Below are 13,363 nucleotides of genomic sequence, written 5' to 3' on the forward strand. Positions count from 1 at the left end.
TTACTGCTTGCTCCTGGTGCTGGTCCTAGACTTTCCTAATCACGAATTGCCAGAAAAAAAAGACAGCTTCAACAAACAGACAGCTTCAGTAATGCGAATACTTTGAAGTACTAGTTTATTTAAACATAATCCTCCATAGTTGGTAACTAGGTAAACCTCATTCAGAAGAATACATCAAATAGTGAACGTGCACATAATACAAAAGATTAAACAGAACCAAACAACACAAAGGTAAAACTTAGCAGGACACTGAGCGCGTTATGTGTCTAAAACTGAAGCTCTGTCATGACAAATAAAGTGGACAACCCAGAGTGCATGCAAAAGACTTGAGGGAGGAGATAATAAAAAGAACCTCCCTATGGGTGTCTTGTTCCAAAAAACATAGTTATTCACTGGGATGTAGCAATGCAGAATTCATACATTTTAATTTTAAAATAATTTCAATACATAGGAAATTTCAGCTACCAATTTCTTACATGCCACAGAAAGGTATTATAAATGACATACATCAAGCTGTCAAACTCAAAGGCTAACACAGGCCAAATAAACAAGGTTTACGTTTATGTGGACCGCAAAAAAAAAAAAAAAAAAAAAAATATGTCAGTTTTCATAGAAACATAGGTTTATTTAGAAAAGTACAATATAAAAAAAGGTGCCTAACTGACACTGGACGTCCTCACGCTTGTAGGGTTTCAAAGTAAACAAAAGAGCGGATTTATTTAAGGAGACATAATAACAAATGTTTGGTAATGGGACTCAAATGGTGAATGTATGCTGTTGCACAGCTGTAAAAAACTAATTACATTATCTTGTTTATTTTGAAGTTCTATGGGTGTGTTTTTCACTTTGGCTGAGATCATCAAACTTGATGATCTCAACCAATCCAATGCTTTGCAATAGGAAAGCATTGGGAGGCTGTTGTGCATGTGTGGCAAAAAGCTGCACGGCCAAACAGCATCTCCATGTGGAGCGTTCAGCGCCTCCATGCAGATTCAATATAACATACTGCCCCTCTTTCCATTCTAATATACTGCCAACAAATTCAATACATTGCCCCCCTCCCTCCACTGTTATACACTGCCCTCTTCACACGATCTAATACACTGCCCCTCCTCCTATTCTACACTGCTCCTCCTCCCTCCGCTCTAATTGAATAGACTGCCCCCACTCCACTTTAATCCATTGCCCTCTCTACCCCTAATTTAACACACTGCCCCCCACCACTCTAATACCCTGGCCCCCTCCCTCAAATGAACAAAATACACTGCCCCCTTCTTTCTTCAAATACACTGCCCCCTCCCAATTTAATACAATGGCCCCCTGACTTCCCCAAATCAATACAGTGCTCCCTCCCTCCCTCAAATTAATACACTGCCCCCTCCCTCCCATTAATGCACTGCCCTCTCCCCACTCATTAATATACTGCTACCTTCCCTACCATTAATACACTGCCCCTTCCTCCCATTAATACACTGCCTCTCCTCTCTCCGCTCTAATTGAATAAACTGCCCCCACTCCACTTTAATACAATGCCCTCCCTACCCCTAATTTAACATACTGCCCCCAACCACTCTAATACACTGCCCCCTCCCTCAAATAAACAAAATACACTGACCCACTCTCTTCCTCAAATAAATACACTGCCCCCTCCTTCCTTCAAATACACTGCCTGCCTCTCCAATTTAATACAATGGCCCCCTGACTTCCCCAAATCAATACAGTGCCCCCCTCCCTCCATCAAATTAATACACTGCCCCCTTCCTTTCCAATAATGCACTGCCCCGTTTTAAGCACTGTTTACATGTTATCAGAGTGGTACAATTCATGAAATCTATGGCTTGTTTGTATTTGAAGACACAGAAAATTGACTTCTCTTTACATATTTCCAACAATAACATCTATTAGATCCACATCTATTTATACATGCCAAGACATTTCAACCATGTTTCATATCTTTGTAGACTATTGTATGCAAAAAGACTGGGAAACAGGTTTGACTTCAAGTATTTAGCGCTCCTTGCAGTAATTTTAAATTTAGACCTACATATATTTCTAAAAAAAACAGGTCCAGTCTCAACACTGGGAGATGTTTATGCACAATGTTTTATGTTATTAAACTGAACTGAACTGAGGAGGGAATCTTTGTCCCTCTTGTATGCTAGTAATTACCCTCCATCGATCAATTTTTTGGTGAACCTCTTTAAAGTAAACAAATTGTCAATTATTCTGCTTGTTGTTCAAAAGATTAAATTAAGGAACAATGTCTGTGTAGCATGATAAACTCTTCAAGAGGGATTGCATTCAAATTATGGGGATGAAGGCACCTATCTGCTTATGGTATTACAGATTATTAGGATGGTTTTACCCGCCATCTCTTTTTTTATAACCTGAGGTTATAATCCTTTGTTTAATGTCCCCTTTCCCCCTTAATTGAAAGTCTAAAAAGTTCCTTTTAGTTTTATTGATATCTATGGTAAATATTAAATGCCACTATCCATTATTAAGATTGTCAGCAAAGAGGATGACGAGATCGGCGATATATCTCCCATACCAAATGATGTTCGAACGACATGGCACAATTCCCAGATTTTCATATAGATATTGGCATAAGATGGAACATAACTAGTTCCCACACCAGTGACTGAGATATAGTAATTCCCATTCAAAAATAAATAGTTATGTATGATATAAATCCCCTTCTGGATCGCTACCTTGCCACGGTGAAGGAGCTTGTGTACTTCAAAGAAACTATGAGCTATATCATGTAGAAACACCCAAGATGGACAGGTCATAACAGAGAAGTCAGACAAATCACGGGCCACTGGAGAAGAAACTAGCAACCCTCTCCAGTAACTTTGCTAAGAACTCTAAATGGACAAGCACAACCAGAGACATAACGATATGGCACTAGAAGATGATCTGCTCAGGTCAGAAGGTGCCTTCCACATTGCTGAGGAAGAGCAGAGGGCGAGTGCGAGTAGCACCAGATCTAATGAAGTGGTTGGGCCAGAGCCGAGAGAACAACCAATTGTGCTTGTGTTTGGAGGGGAAAGGAAAGCCCTCTGCTGCAAAGAACAATTTAACATAGGAACCTGGAATGCTAGAACTATGAACCAAGGCAAATTGAATGTGATCAAACATGAGTTGAGAAGGTTAAACATCGATATCCTGGGAATTAGTGAACTCAAATGGACTGGAATGGGACATTTCACATCAGACAACCATCACATCTTCTACTGTGGTACAGAATCTCACAGAAGAAATTGAGTAGCCATCAACCCAATAAATGACAGAATGATTTCAATTCAAATTCAAGGCAAGCCATTTAACATCACAGTGATCCAAGTTTATGCTCCAACCATGGATGCTGAAGAGGCTGAAATTGTCCAGTTCTATGAAGATATTCAACACATGATCGATGTAACACCAAGAAAAGACGTTACTATCCTCATTGGAGACTGGAATGCTAAAGTAGGGAACAAAAAAACACCTGGAATAACTGGCAAGTTTGCCTTTGGAGTTCAAAATGAAGCAGGTCAGAGAATTCTGTCAAGATAATTCTCTGGTCATAGCAAACACTACTAGAATATTATTATGGGACTTCTGGACTCCCGGAACCCAATGTGTCCACCTCTCTGCCTGGCATATTTGGACTAGCTGGTGTGTGGAAAGGGATATTGATAAATTTTCATCATCTATTGCTAACATCATAAATATCTTATCATCACTCTTTGACCAGGGCAAGCTCTACCGTACCATAAACCTCTTCCGCTCTGCTATCTCCGCAGCTCACACTCCTGTCAACGACTCCTCTATGGGCAGACATCCCTCAATCTGCAGACTTCTGCGTGGTATTAGATTGATCAGGCATCCGGCACCTTGATACTCCCAATTCTTGGAAGTATCTCAGATTTTGTCTTTTTTGTGAAGCTTGACCTTCCAACTCGGATCTCACTTTATGAGACAGCTCTCTGCTAAAGTAGCCATTCTTTTATGTGTAGTCTCCTTCCGGAGAGTTTCCGATGTCAAGGCATTTGACTTCCATGTGCTTGTTTTCTCTCCAGAAGATGTTTGTTTTTCCATTTCCCGTCGAACTAAGACACTATCATCTCCTGTTTTTTACCCTTTTTTTTGGGACAGACCATTGCTTTGCATGGCACGTTGCCTACGCCAATATGTAAGCCTTACTACCCAACTCCGATCTCCTTCAGGACCACTGTTAATCTCTTATGTTCATCCCCACTGACCGGTGTCATGTTCTATGATTGCTCGGAGGATCAAATGGCTCCTCAGTCTTGCTGGTGTTGACACCTCCTTCGGGGCACATTCAGTTCTGGGAGCAGTGGCCTCCTCCTCTATCCTAGCAGGAGGCGCCCATTCGGATATTTTATCCTTCACCGACTGGTCAAGGGAATCTACCTTCTGTACCTTTTATTTTCTCCTGACTTCTCTGGGCATTAAAATAGCAAATATGACTGTCTTGCCATAAAATTAGGGATAATTCTAGCGTTAATGACCGAATAATCTAAATGTTATTAAAGACATGATGCAAATATTTTCCCACCATCTGTTTTTTCTTCCTTCTTACTGGGTGTTGACTCTACTTCTATCGCTGGTGTGCTTTGATTTACTGCATCAGATGTTTTGTCCTCTGTTAAGTTTAGTGTTTTAGTTGTGCTGTGCATACCCGGTAGATAATGTTACAGATGTTAACTGGTGCTTATGTAATGCCTTGGCTATTGTTATGATGATGTGAACATATGTAACCTGCTTCTGACATGCTGTTAGCCATTTTGCTGTTTGTCCGCCATCTTAGAGTATAATCAAAGAAGAATATTTACTTGAAGAATTATATGCTGATATTTAACAAACTATTTCTCTTTACAAATTCATTTCTACAGAAGACTGTTTCTTGGACTGTAACAGGAAAGGATATTTTGCAAGTGTCTTGTTAGCTGTTGCCAGGAAGGGGGAGATGTGTGATCAGCTCTAGAAGAGGGAGCTAGATTTAAATGTGTTAGCTTAGATTAGGTAAGAGTAGGACTATTTTAAGGAAGTGTCTGTAGTAAGACACATGAAGTTTCATTACTGTGGTCAAGTCATCTGTTAGAAAGGTCTACTGAGCATGTGAGCCCTAAACTTTTCGTGACAAACTATCAGTTACACTAGAATTTAGCCAGTAGGAAATGTGACCATATTTGGAGTTCTGATTGAGCTAAACGGAAGGCTATTTCCGTGTTTAAAGTATAAGAGATGAGGAAAATGTAATGTGGGGAGGATTGCTTTTTGATAATCCCCTGAGATATATCCTGTGTATTACTGGTCAATTAAAACACTTTTATTATTGAATCTAGGAATATTTTTTGCTACTTCCACAATGATATGCTTGCCACAGTGCTTAGACACTATACTTTCATGGTTTTCTTCTTCCTTCTATGGTGAACATTCTGTATTGCTTCTCTGGATGCCGTTTCGAATCCAGCTGATCTTCCTTCCTGGTTTACATAGTAAAGGACACAGTTTTTGGTTACTTCATTGTCTCCGATTGGTGTGGTTGCATCATAAGAAAGAGGAAGTGGGAGGAGCTTCATTACCCTTTGTTACGGTTTCCTTGAATGTGATTGGTTGATTTTTACTTTACACTGCTAACATTTTTTTTTCTGCTGGAAGGTTTGAGTAAAGAAAGTAAAGCAAATATTTGCGCCTTATCTTTAATACAATTTAGATTATTCGGTCATTAACACTAGAATAATCCCTAATTGTTCATGTGAAAAAACAATATCTAAGTAAAACCTTTAGACAATTTAAACTACGGAAATGACACACCAAGACATGTCAGAGCACCATTCAAGTTCACACAAGGGCCTATGTTTTGCCTATGTTTTGCCTATGTTCACACAAGGGCCTATGTTTTGAACATGTGAAATTAGACCAAAGAGGAGGTGAACTGGATCGCCTCCTTCAGCAAAGGGAATGCTACTTGATCTCTACATTGAAGACACTGGCACCCCTAGGCTTTAATTAAGGTTTCACATATACTTCATTTTTTGAATAAAAGTATGGGATTGATGTCTTGGCTCCATATTAAACCAGTCATAAATTTAATACATGTATCTAATAAGTCCTCTATGTAAATAATGTATATATGTAGATTGGTATCATTGTAGATCCTCGTATATTCTCTTGTTTTAATGTTGAAATTTAGCTCTGTGCCCCCCTGCACAAGTAATGATGTATTTTTCTAATACATAAGAATGCTAAGATGGCTAGGAGCATATCATTATCATATAGTTTCAGAGATGTGACAGTACCTTTATATTGCGTGTATGCCCCAAATGAAGGCACAATATTTTAGCACCAAAACATGCATCAGGCGTTTTTATGCTTCTTTGTTTTCTTTTGTTAGGTATTAATGAGCTTGATTTACGTTAAGCTTTGGGTGCATGGGGTGAAGGTATGGGTTCAAAACTGTTCATTTAGTTTAGTATTGAATTAGGATTATGTAGTGGCCTTTATTAGCTTTTGAGCTAGTGTCAGGACTACTAGTTGATCCAGCACGTAGAACTTTATCACACCAAGGACTAAAAGGTAACATCTTACCGGGCCTTAGAAGGGCTGGACTTAACGTACCAGAGATTAGTCAGAATACTTGCCGAGGTCAGGGATATAGAAAGAGACACAACTATGAGGGAAAGCCAAAAGTCAGGGATACCAGAATGCAGGGAAGTCAAATGAAGCCAAAGTCAATAACCAGAATAGATCACTCAGGAATACACTTTGAGACAACCACTAGGGAAACAATGGCAGGGCAATGAGTTGAAGGAATAGGTTAGCTTATGTAATCCTCTTGTGGATCCGATTGGCCATAACCGGCCTTTGACCCCAGAACGTGCGTGTGCGTCCTTTGTGTGACGTAACACACGTCGACGTCGTCATCACCGTGGGCTGATGTGGGGTTATAATTTGGAACTGGTCCGCAGCAGCCGGCGGCCTTCAATATGTCAAAGGAGTCGGATTTGCTGGCTAAGGGTTGCCGAGCAGTAACTTTATTAAGTCCAGGAGTGCATTCGTCACTGCAGGCACCACAAGGTTAGGCTGAACATGTGACAGCTAGTTGCTTGGTGTGGCAGCAGTGCCTTTTCACTACTAGTAATACTATGAGACAGTGTCAAGATCTCTTAGACAGTTTACCACCGATTCATTTAGTATATAGGGAATTTATATCATGAGCTAATAGGAGTGTCTTTCTTCTCTACTGTAGACTAAACCCTTTAATTATTAGTCACAACCTGTGGAACCTTTGCTAAGTGGGGTAATATATATTAGTGGTATTTTGGCCGGCTTCATCGATATCTATATTCCTATTTATACAGGATAAGACCTACCACAACCTAGACCTTTATGCTCTATTGTTTACTCGATTGTATATTTAGATTTATGGTCCATTTATAAAATATATGCTATCCTTAAGGGATATTCCAACATTTCAGGTTCCTCTCTTTTTTAGTTTGGCACCGTCTTTCTGGTTAATATATTGTATGCATGTATATTTTACAAAACTGCATAGCGCTCTGATACTACAATTCCCATACACCCCAAGTCCGGTCATGTGACATAAGTCCAATAACATTATTCTGTGTTATAAGCTTCGTTTTTTATATTCTTGTGTTTCTTCATGTATATACTACTTATGACTATTTATATGCATATTTGGTTTTAACTTATTTAGGGTATAACAATGTTTTAACCTAAGTGTTTTTTGATTGGCCAATCATTTTTTGGCGCAAATTTTAACAATTTACATTGTCTTATATATACTGTATCTTGCCAGGTATAATGCTATATTACCATTTTGAAAAAGCCTGTTTTGGTGAAACGCGTTAATGGTTAATGGTTTTATTGTGTATTTTAAATATTAAAGTGATTTTGGTTACCTTCTTTATAGGACCAACTCCTACTTTATTCAACAAAACTATTTTATTATTCCTGGCAGTTCTATAATTTTATTTTACCTTTTTTATATATATATATACATATATATTTTTTTATATATTTATATTTATTTTTATATATATATTATTTTTTCCATTACTATCTATTATTATTATATTATTCTATTCTACACACCACTACTACTTCTACCTCCTATACTCGGATCCTGACCCAAAGAAATCCCAGGTGGGGATTATTCCACCAGCGCCCTACTAATAGAGCAGTATTTCCTGCTCTATATTTGTAAGTATACTTTTATTTACTGTTACTTTACATACCCTACCTACTGAGAGCACTATTGTTGTTTTCTATACATTCCGGAGTACCAAAGGTTGGATCACCAGACGTCTTCTCCAGTATATCCTGGTAGCGGGGATCATACCGCTGCAACGCCTATAAGTCCAGAGCTGGTCCAAAGCTCTTTCAAATGTGAGTGTATTATCATATTATTTTCTCATTTTACCCTTGGAGCCGCAATTCTTCACTATTGGCAGTTTGTCGTGTCTCCTATTTTGTCTCCACATATACGGATCATCCTACTACCCGGACGGATCAACTCCTGAGGACTGTACAGATATCCCACCAAGCTATATCAGTGAGACTTATTTAAAACTTTTTTATTAATTTTTACTATTTTTACCAATTTTTCTCATTGTATATTCTTTTTATCCTTTTTATCTGCAAAGACTCTCCTCAAAGATATATACATTTTTTCTCCTGGTCCAAGAGACTTACGCTTTCCGTTGTTATCGGATTGTGACCATTTGGTCTGGTTTTCACTGTATTTTACTGTATCTTACTTTTTAGCGCAGCCCTTTCCCCCCGTTGTTCCATTTCCAGTTGTGTTTGAACCTAAATGTTTCTAATTTTGCTATTAAACCTTTTCTAGCATATTGTAAATGCTGGTAAATCACATACAAATACAGCATACGCATTTCACTGTTAGTAAAGTAAAGAACTGAGTAAACATAATCCATTTATTATGGCTTATAGAGGAATTGAATACTGGATATAGATCAACTTAAAAAAAAACATTTGGTTGAAATAATATTCACTTATAGAGATTTCCCGAATAGTTCGCTGGTGAATAGTTCCTGGCAAACATAGCGCGTTCGCCACAGCGGGCGAGCATATGCGATGTTCAGTCCGCCCCCTATTCGTCATCATTGAGTAAACTTTGACCCTGTACCTCACAGTCAGCAGACACATTCCAGCCAATCAGCAGCAGACCCTCCCTCCCACGTCCTGGACAGCATCCATTTTAGATTCATTCGGAAGCTGCATTCTTTTTTTTTTTTTTTTTTAGACAGAAGTGTGTTATATTTGAGCATGCTAGGCTGAACGTGCATATATCATGGCTAGTTGCACTGAGGGTATGAGTATATAGCAGTACATTGTTGTGAAAGATGGCTGTCATGTTTAGAGTGTAGCTTGCACGTTATCAACTGTGTATTTATATCAGCAGCTCCACCACTAGTTATAAATCAAGTGTGAGTCGCCCCGTGAGATGAGACTAGTGAATAACATAATACATGAACGGTTAAGGTAAAGGCACGTAAGGAACTACGACAATAAACTCTTTAGGAGGTGAAATGATGACATGTTTAAATGCTTGCTACTTTACGATTAGTTAATGTGCAGAGAGCAGTTCATGTGATCAAAGGCATGGTGTGGAGGATCGGCTATAGTGGGACATGCTTGGCAGGCTGCTGTTTACTGCTTGTGCTCATCCGATCCCTTCTGGGCGCCAGGTGCAGACCCTGGGAGTCCCTGCTTGTTGGGGCTGTGGTGGAGCTTGTTGGGGCTTCCTGCTTGTTATTTGCTTCCAACATTTATTAAAGAGTCTGTCCAGCTTAGACTCAATATCCTGCCATGCTTTGCTGGTACCAGGAGGACACGCGGCTGCCGCCATATTGGGAGAGTCGTAGATGAGTATGTCAGCCTCTCAGGGGTGGACCGGGATAACCCCCACTGGTCTGAGGGGGGTAACGGAGCTCCTGTGCAACTCATATCTGATGTAACAGTAGTGTACATTAAAAAAAAAAACTAGAAATTTGACTGTGAAATAATAGCAGTCAGTTTCCTTCACACGTGTGCGTTTTAGGGCCTGCCAGGGCACAGTGTCACACCAGTGCAACTCATATCTGATGTAACAGTAGTGTACATTAAAAAAAAAAAAACTAGAAATTTGACTGTGAAATAATAGCAGTCAGTTTCCTTCACACGTGTGCGTTTCAGGGCCTGCCAGGGCACAGTGTCACACCAGTGCAACTCATATCTGGTGTAACAGTAGTGTACATTTAAAAAAATTTTTTTGACTGTAATAGATTGAATAGCAGTTAGTTGTCTTCAAGCGTGTGTCAGGCCTACAGCGTCTACTCTGCCAACTTCTGCCAGTGCACATTGCCACTCATATCTGCTGTCACAGTAGCTTGCACGCATAGTACCACTAATCGGAAAAAAAATGACAGGCAGAGGCAGGCCACCCCGCAGGGGCTGTTGTGGTCATGGTGCTGTGATTCCCTTTGGCCCTAGAATAATGCCCAGTGTTCAGAAGCCACGTACCCTGAACTCGAAAAGTTCTGAGGACATAGTTGACTGGCTAACACAGGACACCCAATCTTCTACAGCTTCCGCTCGGAACCTTGATGCACCATCCTCCTCCAGCTTAGCTTTGGGCACCTCTCAAGTTACCACTCGCCCGCCTGCCGCCACCACCAACACTAGCACCACAGCCGCTTCACTTGTTCTGTCAGGGGAGTTATTTACACATCAGTTGGCAAAAATGAGTGATGCGCAACCATTATTGCCAGAGGGTGTAGATAACAGGGAAATGTCTCAGTCAGGCAGCATTACACACATGGACGTACGGTGTGATGATGATGATGTTGTACCCGCTGCTGCACATGTGTGTAATCTGATCGTACAATGCTTTGTGCATAAGTACCCAGGCTTACAGGACGTCCTGAAGCAGGCCAGGAAGGTGTGTGGCCATTTCAGGTGTTCCTACACGGCCATAGCGCACTTTTCAGATATCCAGCGGCGAAACAACATGCCAGTGAGGCGCTTGATTTGCGACAGTCCGACATGTTGGAATTCAACACTCCTAATGTTCGACCGCCTGCTCCAACAAGAAAAAGCTGTTAACGACTATTTGTATGACCGGGGTGCTAGAACAGCCTCTGCGGAGCTGGGAATTTTTTTTGCCACGTTACTGGACGCTCATGCGCAATGCCTGTAGGCTCATGCGTCCTTTTGAGGAGGTGAAAAACTTAGTCAGTCACACCGAAGGCACCATCAGTGACATCATACCATTTGTTTTCTTCCTGGAGCGTGCCCTACGAAGAGTGCTGGATCAGGCTGTAGATGAGCGTGAAGAGGAAGAGGAAGAGTTGTGGTCACCATCACAACCAGAAACAGCCTTATCAGCATCGCTTGCTGGACCTGCGGCAACGCTGTAAGAGGATTGTGAGGAAGAGGAGTCAGAGGAGGAATCTGGCTTTGAGGAGGAGGAGGAAGACCAACCACAACAGACATCCCAGGGTGCTCGTTGTCACCTATCTGGTACCCGTGGTGTTGTACGTGAGACGAGATCACTGAGGACGAGGAACGGGACATGAGTAGCTCGGCATCCAACCTTGTGCAAATGGGGTCTTTCATGCTGTCGTGCCTGTTGAGGGATCCTCGTATAAAATGGCTGAAGGAGAACGACCTGTACTGGGTGTCCACGCTACTAGACCACCGGTATAAGCAGAAAGTGCCTGAAATGTTACCGAATTACCGCAAGTCGGAAAGGATGCAGCAGTTCCAAAATAAATTAAAAAGTATGCTTTACACAGCGTATAAGGGTGATGTCACAGCACAACGGGAATCTAACAGGGGAGGAGGTGTAAGTAATCCTCCTCCTTCCACGGCCACGCCGGCAAGGACAGGACGTTTTACAGACGTGTTTTTGATGGAGGACATGTGGAGCTTTTTAAGTCCTACACATCGCCACAGCCCTTCGGGGTCCACCCTCAGAGAACGACTCGACCGACAGGTAGCAGACTACCTCACCTTAACTGCAGATATCAACACTCTGAGGAGCGATGAACCCCTTGACTACTGGGTGTGCAGGCTTGACCTGTGGCCTGAGCTATCCCAATTTGCGATAGAACTTCTGGCCTGCCCCGCTTCAAGTGTCCTGTCAGAAAGGACCTTCAGTGCAGCAGGAGGTATTGTCACTGAGAAGAGAAGTCGCCTAGGTCAAAAAAGTCTAGATTACCTCACCTTTATTAAGATGAATGAGGGATGGATCCCGAAGGGACTGACAGTGGGCGATACATTCAACTAAAAAAGGCCTGATGAGGGGAACGCAACAGGGATTAAATTAATAAGAATATTACTACTTAACACACCACTCCTATCTGGTGGCACATTAGATTGCATGCGCAGTGCCCCAAATTTGAAGTAGGAGGACCGACCAAGCATCTTTTTCCATTTCCCGGTTCCTAAAATCGATGCCATATACACGTCCCCTGATAGGGGACGTAACAGGGATTAAACTGATAAGAATAGTACTACTTAACACACCACTCCTATCTGGTGGCACATTAGATTGCACACGCAGTGCCCCAAATTTGAAGTAGGAGGACCGACCAAGCATCTTTTTCCATCTGCCGGTTCCTAAAATCGATGCCATATACACGTCTCCTGATAGGCGACGTAACAGGAATTAAACTGATAGGAATAGTACTACTTAACACACCTTATAATAACACAGAGAGAGGCAATGCAGAGAGAGGAGTCTGAAGAAGAGGAGCCAGAGGAGGAAGGTGGCTTTGAGGAGGTGGAAGACCAAACACAGCAGGCGTCCCAGGGGGCTTGTTGTCACCTTTCGGGGACCCTTGGTGTTGTACGTGGCTGGGTGGAGGAAGAGACCTTCAATTACATCAGTGAGGACAAGGAACGGGACATGGCTAGCTTGGTATCCAACCTTGTGCAAATGGGGAGTTTGCGGTTGTGCAAATGGACTGTTTGCGGTTGTTTGCGGTGCGTTAAACAGGGAGTTTGGTCTGTCACTGTGAAGCGGGCGTAACCCTTACACTACCTGATCGATACAACATCATACCTGATGTTTTAAAGCATGTTATTCCAAACAATTTAGGAATGTTAGGTGATTTATGCCCTTTATGGATTAAAACCAGAATCTGCATCAACTATGTAATTTTCCATGGGAGTTTTGCCATGGATCCCCCTCCGGCATGCCACAGTCCAGGTGTTAGTCCCCTTGAAACAACTTTTCCATCACTATTGTGGCCAGAAAGAGTCCCTGTGGGTTTTAAAATTTGCCTGCCTATTGAAGTCTATGGGGGTTCGCTGGAAAATGTTA

This window comes from Pelobates fuscus, chromosome 4 (genome assembly GCF_036172605.1).
Source record: "Pelobates fuscus isolate aPelFus1 chromosome 4, aPelFus1.pri, whole genome shotgun sequence".
Lineage (NCBI taxonomy): Eukaryota > Metazoa > Chordata > Amphibia > Anura > Pelobatidae > Pelobates > Pelobates fuscus.